Source organism: Aptenodytes forsteri, unplaced genomic scaffold, assembly GCF_000699145.1.
Source record: "Aptenodytes forsteri isolate BGI_AS27 unplaced genomic scaffold, ASM69914v1 Scaffold254, whole genome shotgun sequence".
Taxonomy (NCBI): domain Eukaryota; kingdom Metazoa; phylum Chordata; class Aves; order Sphenisciformes; family Spheniscidae; genus Aptenodytes; species Aptenodytes forsteri.
Genome location: NW_008794459.1, coordinates 198,372 through 219,414, shown reverse-complemented (window position 1 = coordinate 219,414; position 21,043 = coordinate 198,372).

Genomic DNA, 21,043 nt, shown 5'->3' with positions numbered 1-21,043 from the left:
TGTCAGGACCAGAGGCCATAGGCACAAACTGGGACACGGGAGGGTCCCTCTGAACATCGGGAAATGCTTTTTCACTGTGAGGGTGCCCAAGCACTGGCACAGGTGGCCCAGAGAGGTGGTGGAGTCTCCATCCTTGGAGATACTTAATAGCCATCTGGACAGGGTCCTGGGCCACCGGCTCTGGGTGAGCAGGGGGGTTGGACCAGATGGACCCACCTCAACCAGTTTGGGTTCTGTAATAGCACTGATCTCCATACGTAAGCACAGAGCCTCCCACACGGAGGAAACCAGACTGACACCGGCTGATGTCATCATTTGCATTTCCAGATTCCACAGTGGAAACCCATCCCTCAGCCCTTCTGGACTGGGCAAAAAAACCCAAACCCTAAACACCACCACAAATCTAAGCTCAACGAATTACACACCCCCCCGCAGCCACGCTGCATACAGCTGTTCCAGGCGCAGGTTTTGCTCATGTGCAAATGCACGTGGTTATCAGCTACTGAAGTTTCTGAACTCAGTGCAGCTTCAGCCATAAGCTACTTATCCTTAAATATTTGTAAGAACTCAGTGTAAAAAAACAAACCACACCCCAAAAAACAACCCCCGAACAAACAAACCAAAAACTAAACAACAAACTAGAATGCCATGTAAATATAACGCTGTTTTCCTACCTTTAAATGATTTTCCTCATCTTATGTCCCCACACTAAATAGGTGGCTCACAACCAGCTTTATTATGTATGTATCCCTAATCAGCAGACTGAATAAAATACTGGGGTTTTAATTTTGAGGATCATAAGCCAAGGATCAGGAATTTAATTTTAACTTTACTTACCTGCAGCAGAATAAATTATCTTCTTCAAAGGCATATTCTGCTTAAAATAAAGTCACTCAAAAAACACTTAGATGGATGTCAGAGCGTTATTCAAATCAGACCAAGCTCTTATATTATGCTTATAATCATTACTTCTGGTGTGCTTATATATACACATATACACCAATGTATTCAAGATCTTAGCTATAGATTTTGCACTAGCACGTTTCAAATATTGAACTAATTTCATATGCCAGTGCATAATATCATACACTATAAATTGAAAGGGGTTTTTGTGGGGTTTTGTTTGTTTTTCTAAATAAGGTACCCTGCTCAGATCACCAAGCTTGTGTGTTATGTGCAGGAGATCCTAACAGCCGATCATCCTTCAGTGCTCCGGAGAAAAGTGATATCCTCGAGGTGCTTGATGAACCATCTCAAGAAAATTTATCTGTACATTAGGTAAACAACCGCACCTTATGCGTGTGTACTAAAAATTGCTGTCATTAAATATCCAAATCCACTTATACTTTGCTAATAACAATGATTAACTATGGATAACTGTCACTGTCACACATACACCCTCTGTGTCTGTGCCCCGCCACCCCCGGAGGCTGGGAGTCTAGAACACTCGCCACCGCTCCAGGAAAGAGCGAAAGCCCTTGAAACTACAAACCAAAAAATCCTAAAAACTAGAATTACCCTAAAATTTTATGTCTGGTGTATCCTTTATAGCTTTTTAAGAAGAACATAATTCCAATCTCCAACACTGGGGTAAAAATGGGTAGATAAGCCCTTAAGACCTCTAAGGTAGGCGCAGCAGGCAGCTATACTGGTGCAACCCTCTGAGTTTCTGGTATGGCGTCAGTGCGTGCACCCAGATCATGCACAGAGCAGGTCAGAGCAGGTTTTGTTCGTACCTGAAAGTCTCTCTTTTTCAAGCCTGGTGAGTGAACCGTCCCAATGGGTTCTTCAGCTCCGGCTCCATGACTCAGTGCTGCTGCAGGCAGAGCTGCCGGCAGCCCATGCCGACACCAGTGCACGTCCCTAGCACGTACAGCCTCAGTCCTGCTCTAGAGCGGCACAGCAAGCCCTCCCACTAATAAGCACAGAGCATCCTTCAGAGACACTACTCTTCACTAAGGTGGCCTTTGGTAACCCATAGACAAACCGTATTTATCAAGGGGAGACACCCGTTTTTGTTACAAAAGCGGGTTTCTAAAAATGGGCCCTCTGGCATGAAAACCCGATCATCCTTTAGGGACACGCAGAGGCAAACGGACTGATCTCATGATTTAATGCTGGGAGAAGACAAGCTGTACAATCTACTGCTGCAAAATAGCACCAACAAGAAATCAGACTATACGTATGCACACACGCACATCAGGGAATATGGATCGTGTAGGTAACATCACCACAGCAGCTCGTGGCTGGCCTCGTCCCAACATCATCAATGGATGTCGATGCTTTAATGTAAGTCTCATCAGAAGAAACTCCCAGCTGTGTAAACCCAGCTGAGCAGAAGTCCGCATTAATGAACAAGACTCACCCACACTTCACCCCCCGGGTTGATGCGAGGTGTGCCCATCACAGCCAGGATAAAGCCCCAAGCTGTGCTCTGCTCCCTTGGGGTATAAACAGCCACGCCACCCCCCCGGCACCCTGATCTTCCACCCACCCCAGCATCCAGCCACTCGGGGCTTGGGGTTGGGTTTTCTTTGGTGACTTATTTTCAGGACAGTCTTTTCCCCTTTGGGGAAAAACCAGCCACGCCACCCCCCCGGCACCCTGATCTTCCACCCACCCCAGCATCCAGCCACTCGGGGCTTGGGGTTGGGTTTTCTTTGGTGACTTCTTTTCAGGACATTGTGATCGCTAAACCACGACAGCATCAGAACACTTCTGCGAGTTACAAGTATTGCCAGGCCTGGAACTGACTCCATAATTCAGGCTGAATTTATAGGTTTGGTTTCATTATCTAGAAAGATAACTATTATTATTACATTTGGCACAATCTCCTTCTTCTACCTTGCATAGTTGTGAAAAAACAGGAGAAAACATAAAACAGCTTAGCTTCAGAAAAACCAGACCTACCGTGCCTCCCTGCAGCAGGGCACTGCAAGAGGCCACGTGCTGCTTTATTTCCAAATGCAAAGATTCAACCATCTCTACCAAATTACTTTACGTTAACAGCCATTTTCTTTCTCTCCAGTCCAAATTACCTCACACACCTATTGCTGTCCATTCATCATTTGCTGGCTTCAGTTTAAAAAAAATAAAAAATTATCCAGAACTGAATAAATCGGATTCTTTCAAGTTTGCCTATGAAAACACCGCACAAAATGTTTGTAAGGAACAGAAAAATTCATGAAAGGAGCGATTCCTCCCTCCGCTGGCACGTCGCTGTGCTCCAGCTGTTGGACAGGGAGCTGCATCCCCACACCAGCTCCCATGACTGAACCAGAGCCTAAACAATACCCTTCCCTTTAGGTCCAGCATGGCAAATACTGCGCTTGGGGCACTAGTCAGTAGGCGCCCTCTGAAGTTTTGGTTTTCTGCATTCATTAGCTGAAGAAGAAAATAAGCACTGGAACACGCTGCTCCTCCTGACAGATACGGCAAGATGACCTGGACAATGACGGAGGCTATTTGTGCGTTCCGGAAGAGGTAGTGCTGGAGTCCTGCTGCTTCACAAACCTTGGAAAGTTTATTCTGCACTAACTCGTGGCCCTCCGTATGGCCAGGAGAGTCCAGCAGCCCTATGAACCGGTGACCCAAACCGGTGAGTGACCCGAGAAAGCTCTCCCTTTCCTGGCACGGTGGGGCTGTCTTCTCCCCCACGTTGCTCGTGGCCAGCTGCCGTAGGAAGCCGGTGGAGATAAGGGACACCTGGACTCACGGAACCTGTGGTTGGACCTGGGAAAAACATCTGGTACAGCAACACACAGCAACCAAAGCAGCAGCCAGGGACAATGCCGCTGCGGGCAGGGCGTGAGAAACGGCGGCAGTTTGGGAGGCGAAGTCAGTGTTTCCCTGCTCGGGTGTGCCAGGAAGCCTCCTTTCTTCCATTACGCCTTCGGGGGCAGCAGGAGGTGGAAGGGTGACTAATGGCACTACATACTGCGGCCACAATATTGTCCAAGTCCGTCACAGCAACCAAGGTGAAGGAATTTTTTGTCTGCAATTTTTGCTGATTTTAATCGGCAAGGGAGAGAAACTTGGCAGAATTATTTTAAATATTATTGGATGCCCTAACATTAATTTGCACAGATTTGGTTTTCCTCTCCTAGCCTGCAAGAGTTTGTTCCCTCCACACTTTCTTAGTTGTTATTGCAAAATTAGCTCATATCTCTGGGCTGGGCCTTTTCTGCAATGATGTGTCATGCTGATCTCAATGACAGAGAGCAAGAACACAGGATGGTCATTGTATTTATACTGCCTTTGGACTTGACTTCAGAAGGAAAAATTAAATCAGGCTAAAAGATATCTCCCAAAATATTACGTGATCATCTTGTTCTGAGCCTGTGCTTATTATTATAGCAATGAACGTAGCAACACTCTGGCAAAGTTCAAGTTATAGGAAGGAAAGGTCATGTTATTATAAAACAAGAGTGGTTTTATTCTTATTAACACTCTCATAACCACATAACTCTTGAGCCCCAAACCATGTCTGTCCGAGTGGCCCGTCCAGCATTCAGGCTGGACTTCACATGTATCGAAGTGATCTTACCCAGATTTCTTGCAACCACAAGGACAACCCGTGGGTATTTGTAACACAAATGCTAAGAGTGAGGCACAACTGTGAAAGCAGCAGAAAGAGCAATAAAGCAATAGTTGTAACAACGGCATGTGTTGATAACCAAGTACACAATCAACAGCAATCAAGCTAGTAAATACCGAGGAATTTGTTGTTTGCATCAAGGCCAGAAAAAGCCTGAATAAGGGCACAAGTGATTTAATCAGCAGAAGACCCTGCACTGATAACAGAATGGTCATGAGGTTTCAGACAGCATGGGCCATTCCCCCCCCTCCCCGTTATCTCAACAGGAAGACAGGCTGCAGCTGTAAAAATACCCAAAAAAGAAGAAACAAAGACCAGGGCCAACAACCTTGCCTAAGATTTATGGAAGATTAAGCAAAAAATAACCTTGTCTCCTAGGCACAAGTGATTTAATCAGCAGAAGACCCTGCACTGATAACAGAATGGTCATGAGGTTTCAGACAGCATGGGCCATTCCCCCCCCTCCCCGTTATCTCAACAGGAAGACAGGCTGCAGCTGTAAAAATACCCAAAAAAGAAGAAACAAAGACCAGGGCCAACAACCTTGCCTAAGATTTATGGAAGATTAAGCAAAAAATAACCCTTGTCTCCTAAGGGAGACAAAAAAAAAGACCTATCCCAAAGCCAGGTCATCTCTTGGGTTCCTCTTGACCGGTTGATAATGTAAATGAGGGCTTAACAGCCAGCACGCCTCGCCCTCCATGTCACACACAATGACGCTCCATGTCAGGCCACTCCGACACAACGTGTGGCACCTTCAGTGACCGAAAGCCTTGAAATGAGTGAGACATTGGTTTTGTTTAAATAACATCTTCCTCTTCCAGAAGGCCTAGCACTGATTTTTGCTACAGCAGTTTCTACAAAGAGGCACTTGCTGTCTGGTCCTCATCACTTGTCCCGACTCGTTCTCAGGCGGCAGACCACAGATTTAAGGGTGTGACTTGAGGACCCCTTAGGAGCTGACTCGACCTTCCCACCCCACCTCTCTGAGTCATCAGGAGTCTTTTGTCTCTTCACTGTTTTATGCCTCCAGTTCTGTTCTTTATCTACCCACCATCACCTCTTAATAGTCTTTCCTTTCAGAAGAAAAAGTCCCTTTTCCCCCCATTGGTGTCCTGATAGACTGCGATGATGGCCTGCTAACCTGGGCGCTATCAACGCATGCCATCTTTACATCCCTTCTCCCGCCATTGTTCTGGACTCACACCCACCCACCTTCGCCCCTCGGGGCTCACTCTCCCCCACTAAAGGTATTTTGCAATCTCCAATGCAATCTCTATGAGCAGACAGCCCAGGGGCCCTGCCGCCATCCCGATGGGTGCCGTCATCCCTCCAGGTGCCACCACCTAGGAGATCATCAACAGACACTCAGGCCTAAGTGCTGGAGTAGACTAGGCAGAGCTGGAGACATCTACCATGAAAACAGTTTGGGCTCTTTTGGATTAGAAAGACACGTCCCACAAAATGTCTTGGGAGAAATGATACTTTCCAGTCTTTTCCCTTCTTCTGCTGCGACTGCCTCATCAGCCCCAGCCCGCTCTGAAAGGACAAGAGGCAACGACACAATTCCTGTCGGAATACAGGAAATCCGACTTAAACATCAGAAAAGGCATTTTTACTTCGATTTATTTATTTTAGGATGGTCAAGCACTGGCACAAGTTGCCCAGAGAGGGTGGGAAGTCTCCATCCATGGAGACAGTCAAAACTCAACTGGACACGACCCTGGACAACCAGCTCTGAGTGACTCTGCTTGAGCAGGGTTGGAGAGGACGATCTCCAGAAGTCCCCACCAGCCTCAGGACTCTGCAACAACAAAAATATTTTATTCCAGATCTTTCCTTTCCTCCCGTGGGAGATTCTCTCTAATGAGAATTCTGTTTGTTTAATTTCAGGTTCTCTCAATTTCCTTCTGTGGGGTCCCCTTATCTTTAATAATGCTGAAAAGCTGCGTTAATGCCATCGCAGCCAATTGCCCCCAGCAGCACTGCGCTTTATAGCAAGAGCAGCCATCGGGATAGGATTAGATAGCAATTTAATTATAAGAATTGTCATTTACATAACTCGCTTTTCTAAACACTGGAATGGCAGGAAAAAAAGTAGTAGTCTTACATTTGGGGAAAAATAATTGCTTACATATTTTTACTAATATAAACAAGGACTCAGCTTAACTTCCTTGCTCAGGGTTCCTCCCCTAAAACTCTGGTTTTCAATTAAAAAAAAAAGCCAAGGACAACTTCATAAATTTTAACAAACAATTTTTAACAAAACAAAATTAAATGGTTTTGTAAGGAATGTATCCAGACATTACGATTCCCCCTGGAGGGGTAAGGAAAATGAAAGGGAACCCAGGTATCTTGCAAGGCTACAGAGCAGCAGCATGGCGAGCAAGGCAAAAAAAGGGCAGAGTAATCATAGTTTTCCAGCTCTAATTACCAAACAATAGAGCTTGACAAAATTACGAGAGTATACAACCATTTCCACTATCATAAAAGTACCCAAAGTATTTTTATACTACAAGTTTACACTGTACAGCTGGATATTATTTACTCTATAGAGAACTGCCAGCCACTACTCCATGTTTAACGCGTAATACTCGTCTACAAATGCGTGTGAAAATTCACACATAAAACTTTTTTTTTTTAAAAGGTGAATTTGTCAAACAGAATTGGGATTTCAACACATGCCCGTTTCCCTATTCCGTTTCAATCAGCTCCCTTGGCAGTAAAATTCCTTCCCTGGGAGGCGCAGAGGCAGGGCACAACGTCTTGCTCCGGAAGGCAGCAACGTGCGACTTGTCATATCAAGGAGTCGCACACAATTCACTGGCATTGCAAACACGGACCTCATCCATCATCCCACCTCCCTTAGAGCCTAGGAGCTCCAACCGGTTATTTTCATAGCGGGTTTTGTAGGTAGAAGAGTGCAGCTGAAGGGAGTTTCATCAGGAGCAGACAAAGGAGAGCATTCAAGCAAGCGTCTCGCTCAACACCACTAAATTATTCACGTCCTCTTGCCGCTGTGTTAAATTATCATCACCTCTGAAACAACAGGGTCTGTAGCAGACAGTTAAAGAGAAGTTCGCCGAAGTCATCCAGTCTTCCACTTCACTTTACATGTGCGAGTGCTGCAAACCGCTTCTGCGGCACAGATCCCCAGCTCCACACCTGAGCACAAGTAACCCAACCCACGAGTCTTACTAGAAAACCTTCAACTATTAAGTACGTGCTACCAGGAGTTCAAAGATAAGACTTTTTTTCCTTTAATGAAACAGCTTGCACAATGCAAAAAATCCCTGCACCTGACTCAAATTAAATAGTCTAGAAAAAATGTAAATACAACCAGAGATTAGACCATTTGATCTCTGATACACTTCTAAAGAAAGTAACGACACCCTTGGGTGCCTCTGCTGGAAAGTCCAACTAAAAACGTTCGCAAACCATCTAATAATAGCGTTCAGAGAAATAGCCCATGCAGAATTCACGGGGCCAAATCCACGTCCCCTATTCTGATGGCAGCTATCGGTTCCTGGAAAATCCCCTGATCTCTCGGGATCAAGATGACAAAGCTGTGCAAGGTGAAACAGATGCAGGAGAAAGCCCTCGGTGATCCATCGAGACTCCTGGCACTACAGACACTCGCCCCTTCAGGTCACCACCATCAGCTTAAGACAGGTACAGGAAGGAATTAATTAGCAAAGTGACACTGTTGTGCAGCTGCTAGCTCTTAATCAATTAAAAATTCAGAATGTCTTCCACAAATGGGCTTCTCTCCTTGGCACAAGCTCAGCATTTATTTACTACTGTTAATTCCCTCATCACTGGTTGCAATTAGCCTTCTTTATCTTCTCCATGCAACAATTTTCTGATTTAATATCAGCAAAGCTTCATCCCATTTCTTCCAAACATCCTCATTCTTCCCTGCAACCAGCAGGCAAAGTCCTTTTTAACCCTTGCTTCCACACAATCCCCTCCACCACAAACCTTTGCTGTCCCACTCTTCCTCTTCAAATGCTTTGCTCTTTCCAGCACCCCACCCCCCCAAAAAAAAAAAAATCAGACACCCCCACAAAACAAACCAAACTTATTTCCCCCGGTTGGGGTGGGGAGCACACACCACCGACGCCATCCCACGCCCTGGGCCCGTATCGGCCTGTCCTAACAGAGCCCACACCTCCTTCAGCCTGTGCTGTCTCAGTTACGATAAACCATCGCATCTCCTGCCCACACCACCAAAGGAGTGTTCGGGCACGGTTCTGCCCTCCCCGTTGCTCTCAAACCTCTCCAGACCAGATCTCAGCACCCTTGCTTGGGTGCTCTGGCCTCAAAGTGCCAATTTCACATATCTCCTTCCTGAGAAATTTCTGTTTGCTTTCTTCAGGCCCAAGGACTGCGTAATATTTCTGTTGGGCTGTCTAAATAAGATAGCAAAAGTTGTTTTAGTACCACCCTGTAAGGCAAAGCGGTTTTGCCTTGAGTCAGCTAGAAAATACCACGTCGAGTCCTTCTGCAAGATGAGCAGCAAAAGCCAAAATATCCCACGGGCAGGAAAAAGTTCTAATGAGCTTAAATAACTAGAGATTGGGTTACTTCATAATAATAAACTAAGTAATCTAACTGCTTACACATTCCTGCTCTTTTGTGCTGAAGAAAACTGAGTTACTAAAACTGTACCAAACAGTGAAGGCCATCCAGATTTGACTGCAAGGACGTCCTTCGCTCAATACGACTGTCCTTTCACAACTGATGTTCTTTAGAAGCACCTTCACTGGAGACAGGTAAAGTTTCACTAATTAATTTAAATCTGCTAATATTGTGGGTTATTTGAAAACTGCATCATTCAGCCAACTGTAGATAGAAAGATCTGATGCCTACTCGCATTGCAAATACCAGCACTAGAAAACACTAGTCACCAGCTAAATAAAAACCTCTCCTCCCTCCGTCTTTGTAAAGCTCTTGGCTCTATGGCTTCAGGGGGCTCCAGGAGTACCAGCATCTGCAGTTCATCAAAGTAAGAACAGCAGCAATTTTTCTTATGCTCCAATGTTGCGTTAATTTCCGTAAGCAACCTCTATCCATATTCCTGAAGAGGTAGAAAGTGCAAACAAGTATTCCCACAAGAGTGAATCCTTAGAGGAAGGAAAGCTCACCTGGCTCCCCAGCCTTGCGGTGGGCGCTTTATTGAGACGAGAGTAACGGGCTATGCCAGCTAATGGCAGTGGGTGCACGAGAGGTCTGCACTCCAGGGCGACGCTCACGGAGAGGCACTGCCTGAGCCTGCTCCGAGTCGGGAACTGGGAATCTCAGGAGCCCGGCACAGGCTCGGGCACAAGCCCTCACTGGGAAGCATCACTTCCCACGTACTCACCCGGAATGGCCGTCTGAAAGACAACATCCCTTCAAGCTCTCCCCTCTCCACACCCCTTGCACATCCCAAACACTCACAGCCCAGCCCTCGCCACAACTGAGTAATAAACCTCTCCACCGGGAAGGATCTCAAACCTCTCCACCAGGAGGGATCTCAAACCTCTCCACCGGGAAGGATCTCAAACCTCTCCACCGGGAAGATCCTCAAACCTCTCCACCGGGAAGGATCTCAAACCTCTCCACCGGGAAGGATCTCAAACCCTCACAAGCGGAGCAAGCCAGCTCTTAACCTTCCATCCCATGCATCCTCTGACCAGCTTGCTCCCAGCTCCTGCGGTCCAGCTCCATGTGCTTCACCCTCTGGACTTGCAGAAACAGCTTCTGAGGTCGGCAGCCATGCAGAGAGCCGGGCTTCCCCGTCACCGCACAGGAACCAGGTTTAATCAAGGAAGTGCTCAGATGTTTTGTCTGAGAGTTGCAAATTATGAAAGAAAAAAAAAAATTATCACCAGACACAATTTTGGGTTTCTTCCTAGCTTCTGCTTTATGGCATAAATATATGATGGTTTTTCAGACTTTCAAGCATTTTTCTGACTATTGGTTACATTCTCCCCATGTCTTTGAACACAATTTCTAATTTACAGCGCTTGCTAACTTCCATGTCTCCAAAGCCAGTGCAAGAACAAAACCCAAGACATCACTGCACAGATTTGTCTTTTACAGATCCAGCTCAAGATATGCATAGCAGTATACACACACCCAAAAAAAATATTCCTAAAATATTTTCAGAATTATAGATATATTTGTAAATGTAATTCATAGAACGTGTAAGAGATTTATCACTTCTTCACTTTTTTTTGCACCACAGTACTTCTCCATTTCCCTACTCCAGAGGCGTATAGAGCAGATGGAGGCAGGTGCAATGGGGAAGGGTCCCCTCCTGCCCCCCGTTTTCTGGTGGCCATAACCAGCAGATTCAGTTAACACTTTTAGGTAAAAGCAACCTTTTTCACTTTAAATTTGGTACAGGGTTACTTTTTTCCAGATATAACAGATGTTTATTAATGCTGAGGTGTAAATATTTCTCAGTATAAAAATATTTTAGAGGTTCCTCAGATTTCTCAATAGCAATTCTGCACCAGTGCTCTGAGACGGCCACTTTTCCCAAGTCATTCCCCAAACCTTGCAGTGTCAGCCGCGCGCCCAGAGACCAAACCGAGCTTTTCCCTTGCCCACTGTGCCCCCACCTCCTTCCCCAGCCCGGGGAGCTCCAACTCTTTTCCATGCCAGATGCAACCACCTCCCGGTCTCCAGCAGCACAGACGAAGCTACACTGGGACCGTGACCCACCACGCTGGATGCTCTCGGCTGCCGAGCACCCGGCGCTGCCAGAACAACAGCTCTCCTCTCCCAAGTTGCGGTGGGAAAGGAACGACGGGAGACAAAGCCCATGGCCATCTGCTGATGCATCCAGAGCTTGACAAGTGACGTCCCCAGCACTGCTGCTCAGTTCTGCCCCGGCTTCCTTAGAACCGGCCTGAGACTCCACCGCGCTGGAACAGAAGCCCAGAGGGGAGCAGCAGGAGGGACACTGACACCCTGCCGGCCGCGGCTGTGCTGGGTTGACGGGGTGCTGGGCTGGCACTCGCACCCCAAGCTGGGCAGGGGAGCGGCTGTATACCACCCGACCACCACCCCTCCTCCTGAACCCACCCCTCAGCGCCCACCGGGACCCGCGGCACCCCTGGGCTGCACAGATCCTAAGCACACCATCACAACCGGGAATTATTTAAAAATATAGCCTGAAAGTCTTGAAACCTTTTTTTATTCCCAGCTGAAACCCCCCCGGCGGCGCAGTCCTGCACTCACGTCAAGCAGGTCGGCCAGCTTCCCTGCAGCTCACGTAAGCACATCCCTGATCCAGGCAGCGCTCCACACTCAAACACAACCTTGCTGTGCCCAGTGCTGTTTAAAGTACATAAAATATTTTAGTGGTAAATATTCCTTCTAAGATATATATATATATATCTCAAATGCCTTATCAAGACGCCATGAACAACAGTGCTTTCAGAGGTTAAGGAAACTTGCTCCTTCACAATGCTGGGAGCTGTCCGCGCCCGGTGGGGTCAGAGGCAGATGCAGGACACTCCACAACGTCAGGATCAGAGCTGGGTTCCGCAAGCTGAAAAACCACCACTGGCTGCAGCAGAATCCAGGGATTAACCCTTGACATGCACCTCGTTTTGTAGCACCTTCCATTCACGTAAGGTGATGTTTTGGGGAATGATGTGCAGAAACCTACTATGCCTACCATTAAAACGCAGTGCCCAGGCGCAGCGGGCTGCAGCTGGAGAGCTGTGCAGGAGGACCGCAGTCCCTGCACCAGAGGGAGTCGAGGGGGCTGGCTAACCCTGCAGCACCTGCTCCTGTTCTCCAGGACCCAGGATCAACACTCCTGCTCTGTGAAGAGACAAGGAGATCACTACATGGCCAAAACCAGCTTTACAGATATTTTGAAAGACACAAACTCAGTGACGGGTGGGAAGAAATCAATGTCAATCTAAAAACCTGTAACAGACATGAGTCAGCCGCTCCAGTCAGCCACAGCCCACGGTACGCGGCTTTGAATGCTGGCTGCTGCGCACGGTGATGCAAAACTAATAATTACTATTTTTTAAGTAAAAGAAAAATTGCTAGGAGCCAGGAAACCACATAATGGATGAGTGAGTCATTCTTGCCTGAAAAATTTGAGACACCAAAGAAAGCTAAGAAGAAATCAAAGAAAAACCCACAATCTTTCTGCCGTTCCATCTCATCGTCCTTGACCCACGCAAGCTGTTACTGCAGCAGTGCTTGCCCAAAGCCAGGGATTCCCAGTCCCCGGCTCCTGGCACTCCGGTACACGCTGTAAAAAATACTGGGAGCAAGAAGAGCTCAAGATACCTAATTTCATGTTGCAAACAGAAGCAAAAATTTTGGTAGCTTTCACAAGGTGGCAGAGGAATATTCCCCTTTTGCTCTCAGAGAGTATTTATCAATAAATGCCTAACATCTAATATAAACGTATTTTTAATGTCATTATTCAGGCAAGACCAGAAATGAACAGCATTTACCTCAAGGCTAGTCAAAGTTACCCCCAGAGCAATGCACTATACAATAAAGATGTCAATTAAAATTACAGAATCATAGAGTCATAAAATCAGTCATGGAATAACGTAGGTCAGAAGGGACCTCTGGAGCTCATCCAGGTTCATCCTCCTGCCCAGAGCAGCTCTAACCAGATCATGTCACTCAGGGTGGAGACCGCACAACCTCTCTGGGCCCCTCCAGTATTTGACCACTCTTACAGTAATTTGTCCCCCTACATCTGGTGAGGGTTCCCCATGTTGCAGCCTGTGCGTGCTGCTCTCCTACCAGTGCTGAGCAGCTCCGGGAAGGGTCTGCCTCCCTCACCCAAGGGCACTCTGCCCATGGGCAACTTCAACGCGAGCCCCAGATCCTCTTCTGGAAAGCTGCTTCCCGGAGTTGGCCCCCAGCCCATATCATCGAGCAGGGTTATTCTATCCCAGATGCAAGACTTTGCATTTGCTGTTGTTAAACCTGAAGTTTAACAAAGGTTCCTGCCAGCCCACTTCTCCTGCTTGTCCAGGTCCCTCCAAGGGACACCTCTGCTCCCCAACGCTCCCCGTGATTTGATGTGACCCGCACAGACTACAGCAATTTGCATTCGGCTGTTTGCCAGGTTGAACCGTGCTGCTGCCCAAAGGCACGGAGCAACACCGGAGGCATGGGTGGGGGACAGGGGGGACAGCACCGTACACCCAGCCCAAAGGCACGGAGCAACACCGGAGGCACGGGTGGGGGACAGTACACCCGTAAGCCTCAAACAAAGCCGAGAACTGCTCTGGCTCCATCCACCCTGACCACAGCTGTCTTCTGGAGGAGGCCAACCCTAGGATCAAAGGAGATACAACACTTCAAAGAACCTACAAAATTAAGGAGAGTTTAAATAAGTCTAAAAGTATTCTGCAGGCTAGAAAGGAACATGTCAATGCTGTGGTTGTGTCTCGAAAAGCAGAGACTATGCCAGACCAACTTGAAGCCGAGCCATTTGGCTTCTGAGCAGCATGGAGGTGGGACTCCGTTTTATCCCTAGTCTAAATGAACTTGTACCACCAGTATCCACCTAAATAGTAGGTGACACTACTCCAGCTACCTCCAGAAAGTCAAATAAAAGCGTGACAGAAGAACTTGCAGAATTACAGTGACCAAACAGGCTCTAGGCAGGGAAGCAGTGTGGGTACCTGGAGAGGGTCTCCGGCAGGGAGAAGAGGGTCTCCGGCAGGTGCTACGCAGCCCTTGCTGCCACCATGGCCATGACACGGACCAGCCTGTGCGACCACCCCACAGACACAGACAGCACGAGTGGGTCAGTGGCTGGCTCCGCTCCCTGGCGCGACTCCCGCCAGGTTTGCAGCTTCCCGAGTTGCCCCACAACTCACCGGCACCTTGGTAGACGCAGGAGGGAGCTGGCACGGGGCAGCCTGGCCGCAGCGGCTGCGACACTGCTCCCGAGGGCTGCAGAAGGCACCCTTGCTTATGCATTTTTTAAAAAACTACCGACTACAAACCAAGTGTGAAGTGCTTCAGGCCTCGTGGGACGCTCGGTATAGAGCATCTAAGGGGCACTGCGAGGCAGGGGCTGGAACAGGCGGTAGCTCACATCACAGAGGACCGATGCTCCTGCAGCCAGCCTGCTCCAAACACAGATATTTTTTTTTTCCAAAATAAACATTTTCCCTTATCAGTCACGCTCCTAACTCAATTTTCTTCTCCTTCAAATAGACTACTCAAGGGCTGATCATTGTCTCCTGAATTATGTCACCCCCACGGTGACGCAGCCTGACTGATTACTTCGGCTGACTCTGAAGTACAAAAATGTACACATAAGTAAATCAGCTCTAAAATGCATTTTGCCCCATGATTTTTTGTTTATAGCTAGCTATAATAGTGGTGTTTTGGCTTTCTTGTTTGGTTGGTTGTTTTTTTTAAATGTGATCCTTATTACTGATATTAAGACTGCTTCAAAAACTTATCTGCAAAATTTGGAGGCTCTTTATTCATTCTAACTGGGTTCACAGGAGAAAATGTTCACTTCCTTGTAGACATACATCAGTGTAACTGGAAAAAGCGCTTGCAAGCAGCAGCAAGCTTAGGCACAAAAAGCAGCTTTTGCATTGCAGCTACTTGTATTTCTAATACTTGGATAATTTTACTATTTGAATATTGAAGGGTGTGTAACTCCCGTCTATCTTCATGCATAGAACCCCTACTGCTCTCGCCCTTCATACACAACTAAGAGGCGCCAACTTAGATCAGATTGCTCGTGGCCCTGTCCAGCTGAGTTCTGGTATCTCCAAGGCCAGAGGTTCAACCACCTCTTTGAGCCCCAGTTTCAACGTACTGACTACCTTCATTACGAAAACACATCCCTAATATCTGAACAGAATTTCCCCTGCTGCGATCGGTGTTCACTGCCTCTCACCCTACCCTTGCAAACCTGAGAAGAGTCTCGCTCCATCTTCTCTGTATCCTCCCACTGCATAAATCAGGGACCTGCTTTTATGATTTAAAATATTTCACCCTAACTTGTCAAAATTAAAGTTACTTCTAACAGGAAAAAGATCATCCTTTTTTGCAAAAGCTGTCTATAAAGGAGTTGCACCTCAAGGCTGAACTGGTTTCTTGCTCACTAGTATTTCATTCAGCTTGCGCAGTTAGTTTGGCTGGGCAGCTCCCAGTCTAGCACAGAGGAGTAATAATTCACGTTCATAATGCTCTAAGGAAGCAGTTAAATCACCCACTCCATAGAAACTATCTTTCTATTCTTCCTCTCTTATCTCTTGCTTATTTTTTTTACAGGATGTGAAAAGAGATAAGAGAAACAGCACCTTAGGTTTATGCCCCTGCAAGCAGATGCCCACCTTCCCAGCTACCGCGAGCAGCCTGTAAAGCGGGTGAGTTTTCCTGCACAGCTGGATGCACATAAGCCATAGAGACGACAACTTCAGGAAGAGAAAATCGCCATGAATTGCTCCTAACCCCTCGCCGGATTAAACCTTATCACATGCAGCCCGCAGCGGGTGCACACACACCGTACAGCCGACAGATTGCTTCCAGTCCAAAGCACAGCTGCCTCACATTTCCCGCTGCAGAGAAAGGAAAGGATAGGAAAAGGTGAGCCTGCTTATTATAATTGGAGGACTAAACCCTTTACCCTCGGTTATCCTTGGGCCAGCTAGCAAGCAGAACTGCAGGCAGCACCTCTAATGCTCCAACCAAGCCTTCCTTTCAAGGCTTGATTTCTGCAAAGATTTGACATCTCGATGACAAAGCACTTCAGACCCAAACAGCTCCTCTAGCCAGAGATGGTTCATGCTAATATATTCCCATTACGCTTTACTGAATTTTCAATTCATTACTTTGGGGAGTTTCCTTAGGAATTTAAAGAGAAATTTCCAATAAGATTAGCGTGGGGGTGGAGGGTTTCTGAAATTACCTCCATATATTCATGAGATGGATAGCACAGAATTGACCCAAAGGCCAGGCTTACATCCCAAGCCTCTTGATCAGCCAAATCTCAGCAATATTCAAATCCTGGACCAAAGCAAAGTTTCCAGAACCATTACTTTATAGGGGCTTTTTCAGTGGTAACCTTTTCTTCCACTCTTCTTTCCAGAACCCCCCGCCCCTGAGCTGAAATCCCATCTATCTCGTCTTCACGGACTCAAGAGGATAGCTGAAGGAGCACGCTGCCCCAGGAGGAAAAGCTTCACGAGTGGACAAAGCAGAAGGACCTCTTGCACGCGTTGCCTGTCCTCCTCCTCTCACAACAGCCCGGGAATCGAGGACTCCCCGTAGTCCCTTCACAGAGAAGCTTCTGCATAATTAATTCAAGTGAAGCAGCACCATTCTCATACTGCCATACAAGGACAATTTTCTCCCAATTCTTCTCCCAATTTTAACCTTATTTGTCGCTCATGTGTCTTACCAAGAACTGATGATTTAAATTTTCACAGAAGCTCTAGAGAGCAGAAAACACGGTGACAACAGCCTTTGCTCAGTGCCCTTTCAGAGACGGCATACCCTCCATGCCTTTCCCACAGCGAGAAGGGATCAGCTGCTGCTCGCAAATAAGCCATCATGTGGGATAACTGCACTGCTGCATCCAGAAAGCTCATTGGAAACATATTCCTATAGCTTAAAACGTTTTCTCATTTACAAGACTTTTTTCCTGAAACCAGCAAAATCTTTCTCTCCCATTTAAGAGCACAACTATTTAACAGAGCAAGGCCATGCTAAGGCGAGATGCTGCTCGCCATCGCAGCACCTGCAGGCAGGCCTTGCAGAACGGTGTTTTCCTGCTAAAACACGCATTAATTATTAGACCTCAAGAACAGCATGCAACTGTTAGCTTGACTCCTTCAGGGAAAAAAAAACCTTCCCGGTCATCCTGTTATCCTCCTACTTCCCCAAAAATCAACCAAAGAAATGTCTCATATACAGGTCTCTAACGCTTTCCATGAGGATCAGGACACCGGCGAGGAGGGGACCCGAGGCCAGCAGGCACACGCAGCCTGCGCTGCCGCCGGCCACGGCACAGCCTGCTCCTCGCCACCCACGGTCCCAGCAGACAGTGGAGGAGAAAGCTGACAGCACGGGGTGGGAAGGGGAAGAGGGTGGGGAGAGGAAAGCAGGAGGAGGAGGAGGAAGCAGCGGCTCGTCAACAAAGGACACAACTGCAGAAAATCCAAGTTTCGTTACTCTTGGTGCTCGCAGACCCGTTGGGTTTTATGCACACGATGGCAACAGTCAGGAACCCTGGCACAAGGAGGAGATCCTGGACGCGTCAGGCACTACCTAGGAAGTGCTCTTAGCAATGCAATTCTACCAGATTTCACAGTTAACACGTTAAACGGTAACAAAAGGAGCAAGGGATAAAGGTAAGTGAAGAAGAAAGCAACACCACTCTGCACAAAAAGCTGCAGGAGAGCATTCACAAAGCTCCCCTCCCACGAGAGGGAGGATCCCGACCTCCCCGCGGCAGCCCTGCAGGGTAGGGGAAAGGCTCTTCCCGGACAACTCAGCACATCTTTTTTTTCCACTAATTGTAACTGTAAAAGTTCAACCTAATCCCCATGTACTTCACTTGCCCTGTGACTAGTTACTGCCAGGTGACAATGCTCAGCACACGGCGCGGCAGAACATAAAAAGCAGCAATTAGGAGGAGCAACGGTGCCAAAAATTAAAATAAATCTCTTTATTAGTAGGTAAAGATTATTCACATTAGGGAAACAAGATTCCCCCCCCCCCCCCCCCGAAACAAGAAACAAGATTCCCCCCCCCCCCCCACCCACAAACAAAATCCCCCCCCCCCCCCGCCGTCAACTACACATGTTGCTCAAGCAAAGAAGGAGCACTTTGGGTTACGTCAGCTCCGAGGCCGGCTTCCCCATAAACCCGCACAGCACTCGCCCTGAGGAAGCAACACAGGGAGGGAGGAAGCCGACTGCCAGCCCGGCCTCCGACTGACAGCGATCCACCGCTGGAAAACACTGTGCTGGTGACCGGCAAGAGACACGGGCAGCTCGGGAGGAGGCAGAGCCGTGCCTCCCTGTCCCTGGGTGTACTCTCCCCCCTCAAAAACCCAGTCACTGGTAATGAAAATAGACACAGCGATGACGATGTGCAAGCAGCCCTGACACGGCGTGCTGCAAGTAGATCCCTGAGAAAAGCATCTGTCGGGCAAATTATTGCAAACAGCAACAATCCTAAGCGTGCCATTACGGGGCAGGCGTTCCTAAATTATAATTCTCCTGCCCCAAAATAATAGCTGCCACCTTTGAATACAAAAGCAAAATAAAAATTAAAGCCCCACTTTGAGCAGTACTGCCGCATAGGTGCGGGAAGGCATGTGTTGCGTTGGCACAATGCCGCCGAGCACGGCCACCACGCTGTCGGTAAATCTGGTCTGCCTGGCTGGAAGCTGAGCTGATGCCGCCTCACTAATAAAGGTTGTTACTTTAAAAAAAAAAAAGTCTTGAAATGACTCATTGTGGAACACGGGTTAAATCGGACATTTTATGCCCTGTTTTGCTATGTTGGAAAATGGAAATGGTTCTCTTGGAGGACAGAGTGGGGAGATTCACACTGCAAGGCACTTTGACAAATAATACATTTAATAAAGTGACTTTTTTCCATAGGTGACCAGTGAAAGAGGAACTTTACAGACTAGGATGCTGACGATGAAGAGCACTGAAACTCTGAGGCTCCTCATTCCGGAGGGGTCCCAGCAGTGCTGACTGCACTCAGCCTGGGGCAGCAGAAGGCGACGCACAACTCACGAGATGCCTGCGCTGCTGCCGCCGCCGCCACCACCTCTGTAAGTTATCAAACCGAAGGACTGCGAGGCTGTCTGTCTGTCTTCCCTGATCGAGGGTCCGCATCAAGCACACAGACCTCAGGCGGCTGCTCTGAGCAAACCTCATCAGCGTTACGGGGGCAGCCTGCTCACAGACCCAACACCACCACGCTGAGACCTCCCCTGGCCCCGGGACCGTGCAAGACCGACTGCTTCTGCTGAGCACAAAACTGCCGGGGGTGCGTGAGCAAGCGCTGCCAAAACCAGGAGGGAAGGAGGAAAGGCTTCTCGGCAACGGCAAGCTGCTATTCAATCAGCTCAGCATCTTTTGAAACCTCGCCCTTAGCTTGAAAAAAACACTACAGAAACTCCAAGGGGTGAGCTCCCAAGCCTGGCTCGCCTGCAGATCAGAAGACGGCACGGCCATTAGCGCTTTCTGGAACAGCAGCGATTTCAGAGTGATCACAAACCACTTCTGCTCCTTCCCCGAAGACGGTCTTTCAAAAATCTTCAAGGCTATTTGCAGTAATAAAATGGCTTTAAAAGGCAAGCTGACAACTCATTGGACAACGTGGTCCTCATCTTCCACACACAGGGAACAGTTTTAGCATGATGCAATCCGTATTAATGTTCAGCATTTTAAAGCAACATTGTTGTATAAGTAAAAAACACAAGGAAGAGACCAGAAAATGCCAATTTTTTCCTCAGCACAGCTCCGTCACTATTGCAGCTGCTGTTTCACTGACTTTGTTAAATTACATTGTTTAATCTTTCCTGAGACTACCCAAAGCCTACCCTGCACGCACGTTTTCACTGCAACCTGGCAGTGTAGAAGCTGCTGAAAATATGACCTACCCCCGTACTTTTGACCAGATATTAGGGTTCACCCACAGTATGGCAGCTCACCTTTTTTCCCCCCCCATCATTTTTAAGCCATGATTTAGCTGCTGTCTGCACTGCTGCTCCCCACGAAGCAGACTGGAGAGGCAACATCACAGGTTTTACAACACGCTGTTGTCCAAAGCACAGCCACGCTCCCGCAGAGGTGTGAGGACAGGACGCAGTTTTAAGGTAAGTTAAAGCAGAAGAGAGCGGAAGTTTCCCAAACACCAGTCAGCTGGGGCGCGGGGCTGAAACAGCACAACAGCCACAGGGCAGCACGTTAACGCAGCGCTCGGGGGCTTTTAATCCAGACCAAGGCTCCATTTGGCTCACGCTGCGCAGCACAGCCCAAAAGCCATTACTGCTGCATTTGACCACAGGACACCACGTTTGAGTCCACCGGCAGTAATGTGGAGAGGATGCGTGAATTAACGAAATGCCAGAGGAAGCAAGAGACACCTTAATCAAAGACTGTAGCCAGGACGTTTCATGAAGTTGGCTTGAAACCCCCCCAGGACAGAGCGCGTCCCACCACCATCACCACCGCAGACCATCTCCATCCTTCAGGGGTCCGGCAACTCAAACCACACAGCCCCAAGCAGCAATCATTATTTATCTTTACCTTTTGTTTTCCCCACAAGGCTTATGGCTCACAGGTAATGCAGACCGTCAGAGCAAATGCTGCGTATTGCAGAGAAACAGTTTCTTTTGCAGAGAAATAGTCTCATTTCACCTTCCCAAGAGACTGAGCATTACTGATAGGTTTTCTCCATGTTACT